Raw genomic sequence first — 5,407 nt, 5'->3', positions numbered from 1 at the left:
AACATTTTAGTAAAAAAAAACCAAAAATTTTTCGTAAATCCCGTTTTTACTGATTTGACCAATCAAATTTATGATTAGAAAATACCAAAATAATTGACCAATCAGAAAGCCCGACATATATGTCAGCGCCTGGACAGTGGAAACTACTTTTTTTGTTTACAAATTATCGCTGAAGTCCTAGTTAGCATACAAGGTAGGGTTTTCGTTGATAAAAATGTAATAAACAGAATATCTAACAGTGTCTTAAGTGAAACCAAATATATTTCACTCGTGAGGCTAATATTTTGATATTTTTCACTCGTGCTGCGCACTCGTGAAAAATATCAAAATATTAGCCCCACTCGAGAAATATATTTGATATTACTGAAGACACTGTTAGATATTCTCTATATAATCCAGATAACACTTGATCCTAACATAAATGTATGGAGTTTTGTGTTTTGATAAAGGGGTTAATATTGCCTCGAAAATTTAACAATTTAAGCCTCTTGCACATGTCCACACTGTTTGAATTACTTCTTTGTCCCATATATATATATAGTATATTTTCATTGCTTATATGAGGATAAACATGTATATATATATATATATAGATAATATTACTTTCAAACTATAATTTAAATAAAAAAAATAATGCCTCAAATAAACTTCAATTATCATAAAGGTGTCATCCTGTTTCCATAAAATTCTGACCTACCCTCTGTGATATACATTTCAATAACAATTAAATAATATCTACATGTCATAAAATTCTTACCTACCCCCATAAAATTCTGACCTACCCTCTATTATATATATCACTACCAATTAAGTAATATTTACAGGTCATAAAATTCTGACCTACCCCCATAAAATTCTGACCTACCCTCCATAATATACATTTCAATAACAAATAAGTAATATGTCATTCCATAAAATACAGACCTACCCCCATAAAATTCTGACCTACCCTCTGTGATATACATTTCAATAACAATTAAATAATATCTACATGTCATAAAATTCTGACCTACCCCCATAAAAATTCTGACCTACCCCCTTTAATATACATTTCAATAACAATTAAGTAATATCTCCTGCCATAAAATTCTGACCTACCCCCATAAATTCTGACCTACCCCCTTTAATATACATTTCAATAACAATTAAGTAATATCTCCTGCCATAAAATTCTGACCTACCCCCATAAAATTCTAACCTACCCCCTATAATATACATTTCAATAACAATTAAGTAATATGTCATTCCATAAAATTCTGACCTACCCCCATAAAATTCTGACCTACCCCCTATAATGTAAATTTCAATAACAATTAAGTGATATCTACATGTCATAAAATTCTGACCTACCCCCATAAAATTCTGACCTACCCTCTATAAAATACATAGCACTACCAATTAAGTAATATTTACAGGTCATAAAATACTCACCTACCCCCATGAAAAATACTGATCTTCCCCTAAAAAATACTGTTCTATAATCCCCATAAAATGCTGATCCCCCCCCTTTAATATACATTTCAATAACAATTAAGTAATATCTCCTGCCATAAAATTCTGACCTACCCCCATAAAATTCTGACCTACCCCCATAAAAATTCTGACCTACCCCCTTTAATATACATTTCAATAACAATTAAGTAATATCTCCTGCCATAAAATTCTGACCTACCCCCATAAAATTCTGACCTACCCCCTTTAATATACATTTCAATAACAATTAAGTAATATCTCCTGCCATAAAATTCTGACCTACCCCCATAAAATTCTAACCTACCCCCTATAATATACATTTCAATAACAATTAAGTAATATGTCATTCCATAAAATTCTGACCTACCCCCATAAAATTCTGACCTACCCCCTATAATGTAAATTTCAATAACAATTAAGTGATATCTACATGTCATAAAATTCTGACCTACCCCCATAAAATTCTGACCTACCCTCTATAAAATACATAGCACTACCAATTAAGTAATATTTACAGGTCATAAAATACTCACCTACCCCCATGAAAAATACTGATCTTCCCCTAAAAAATACTGTTCTATAATCCCCATAAAATGCTGATCCCCCCCCCCCCCCCCCCCAAAAAAAATACATATTTACATGAGTATAATACCCATGATTGATACCCTTTATATTTACACACCAATCAATTCCCACAAAGTAGATATATATACATCCACCCTATATTTGGCATACCAAGAATATATATCCATGATTGCTTTTTTTTGTAAAATACTCATATATTCTTTATTGATATATTTGTATCGTCCATAAATGCATGATGATTCTGTGATTTACATTATTGTAACCATATCACACAGTGATGTCACAAATAAAACCTTTCATTTTGCACTAAGAACTTTAAATTGCATGGTCTGATATCGAAAGCAGATGAAAATAGTTTTTGAGTTTTTTCATTAGCATTTATGTGTTCATCACAATGACATTATAATACTATATTAACTTTTTAATCATATCCACACACACACACATATATGTACATTGTACTGTACACCAATGTTGCTTAATTCAAACTCAGCAGATAAATCAATTTAATGATGTGATAGTATTAATTTCTTGAGAATCGCAATTAAATACAATTCCAATGAACAGTGAGAGTAACATTATATAACCGTGCATACATATATGTTATTACCACCAAAGTACATTAATATGTTTCTTTGTATCCGTTGAATTGGTCATAATGCATGAAATGTAAATCACACAATCATCAAATTAATTATACTGATTAAAATAAAAGGTACTCACCAATACTCTTTTTGGCCATTGCCTCTTTTTTGGGTCACTCTGTAAGAAGGTTACAACTTCTTCATAAAGATTAACGTCCATGTTGCAGCATTGCTCGATAAAGTGGATATGATGAAAACATTCATACTTGACCAAGCAGTTTCCTGACTTCTTATTGCAAAAACAACACGTAGTTATGCTGTCTCCATCACTGACCATTAAGTGACAGTCTTCTTATTCACAAGGTGTTACCCAATATTATGGGTGTGTTCCCTGAACGCCTACATATTTAGAACAATAGGCAGAGACATCAAAGGGAGGGTAATTATAGTCTGTTTCATACATGTTCTGTATTTACCAAGATATTTTACCTGTAGAAATCATTTGACAACTAAAGAAAACCAAAACACAAGCATATCAATTTGAAAAATTCTATAATATAGTATTAATCACATTGATATAGATAAGTTATACAAAAAGTAAGAACATTAGAATTCTGCAAGTTAATATATCTTTTCATAATTTGAAAACGACATTATCAGAATCTTTATTATAAATTGAGAACTACAATTATACACGTTAATGTAAATTTACACATTTTGATAGGAATAACATCATTAGAATCTTAATTATATAGAGCACTAGAAATGTACATGTATGCTAATTTAAAGATACACAGTTTGAAATATCACTATTATAATCATAGAATATTACATGTTAATATAATATCACATATTTTGGTAGGACTATTAGAATCTTACATTATGTTTATATAATATAATGTTATACAACGGACAAAATTGAAATCAATGAATATACACAGAAAACTGTAACAGGCATGCAAATACATGTATACATGTACACAGTTGGAACAAATCTACAAATTTATTATCACAGTGTAGTACAATACAAATACGATAAAGCACTGTCCATGTTACATCAGTACAACCTTGTCCATGTTACATCAGTACAACCTTGCATCAGTACAACCTTGTCCATGTTACATCAGTACAACCTTGTCCATGTTACATCAGTACAACCTTGTCCAAAATGTTACATCAGTACAACCTAAGTGAAGAAATTCGGAGGCTGCGTCGGTGTAGGATATTATATGGTTCTCCAGTCTCTGTTTCTGAAGGACAAGGCGAGTGTCAATGTTTCTGTATTTCCTGGGTCGGGGTCCAGCGCAACGTTGAAGTCTAGTTATCTCATTAGTAGCCTGGCTGTATGTCCTTGAATGTCCGTATAATTGTGAAGATGTTAGGATGTGTATGGTGTACAATCTTTTTGAGTTTCCCGTGCCAGGCTTTTAAGTGGTTGGTCGTCCTTCAGGTCCGTCGTGGTCGTAGTGGTTCCCAACTGTTTCCACCTCTATCCACTGGTCAACAACGTAGTCTGTGAATGGCGTAACGTCAATGTGTAGGTCAGCTTCCTGGATGTCCTCTTACGTCTTCTACTTGGTGTAGTGGTACAAGTGGCAATACAGCTGCGCGGCGAACCAGTCTCCTATAGTGTCGTCGTTGCATGGGGTGAAATGGAAAAGCATCCCTTGATGTTGGTCCCCGGGAAGACGGTGAAGAGTCTGTCCCGATGTTGATGGTGTACATCTGTCTCATAACCTATTCCTAATAAAGTTAAAGTCTAACTGAGTATTAGCCAAAGATGGTAATAACGGTATGAGTACAAACAGTGGAATGATAAGTCCTGATGATAATTTTGAAGTTGATATAGATACATACATGTACATGTAGCTTCGGTTTTAATATCCAAGTGTCACGCCATCCGTAGCCTGGGTTACATTAACACAGCTCATCATTTTTACTGATCTCAGTAAAGTGAGCGGTTTTTACTTAACAACATCATTATCTTCAGTTATCAGATATCAGGTATCAGAGAGGCGTTCAAATGAGAAAAAAGAACATTTTGATTATAACTTGTATTAAGGAAAAAAGAAAAGTATTTGATATAATTTTTAGTTTGATGAAATTGATAGAATTATCAAAAGGTATTTTATGATATCAATTTCATTGAATTATTAATAAATATTAATTTCAATGAATTATCAATAAATATCAATTTCAACGAATCATTTATAAATACTAATTTGTTAATTATTGATATTTAATAATTTGATCATTATTAAATTGTTTAAATAAGTATTGACAATTATCATGTGCATAGTTAATTCCAATATATTGTATTTTTGTGCAGTATATTCATTGAATATTGACATTTGATTTTGATGAGAAATTCAATGAAAATTACAGGTAACATACACAGGTAAAACACAGGTAACAAAAGTGACTTCACCAGAACAGACTATAATTACTGTACAAACATAGCCAGTAGGGTGTTATTTCAAAATGTAGGCGTTCAGGGAATCAGCCATATTATGTACGGTATCAATAATTGTCAACCATTCTGGCATGGCAGTGGTAGGGTTTCCAAAATCTAGTACACAGCTTTTTGTTATTTTTTAATTACCTCATTAAAGTAGGGGATGTTATTTAATTGTGCATTCATTTACTGGGAAACATGATCATCATAGTTATTATAAATACCCAAAGTCTTTATTTCAAAAAAAACCAAAAAAGGAAAATTTTAAAAATTAATTTGTGAAAAAAAAAATTTTTTTGGAAATTTTTTT

General features: G+C 31.8%; 1 long non-coding RNA gene across 1 annotated transcript; it reads right to left on the bottom strand.

Moving 5' to 3' along the window:
* Positions 1 to 3,177: 3,177 nt before the first annotated feature.
* LOC117320419 lies at positions 3,178 to 4,782 on the bottom strand. The gene is made up of 2 exons (XR_004531036.1): positions 3,776 to 4,782; positions 3,178 to 3,734 (listed from the first exon to the last, which is right to left on the bottom strand). It is a non-coding gene; the product is annotated as an uncharacterized LOC117320419 (long non-coding RNA).
* Positions 4,783 to 5,407: the final 625 nt, after the last annotated feature.

Source organism: Pecten maximus, unplaced genomic scaffold (assembly GCF_902652985.1).
Source record: "Pecten maximus unplaced genomic scaffold, xPecMax1.1, whole genome shotgun sequence".
Taxonomy (NCBI): domain Eukaryota; kingdom Metazoa; phylum Mollusca; class Bivalvia; order Pectinida; family Pectinidae; genus Pecten; species Pecten maximus.
Note: the sequence above shows the minus strand (reverse complement) of the source record. Positions and strands in the feature narration are given on the sequence as shown.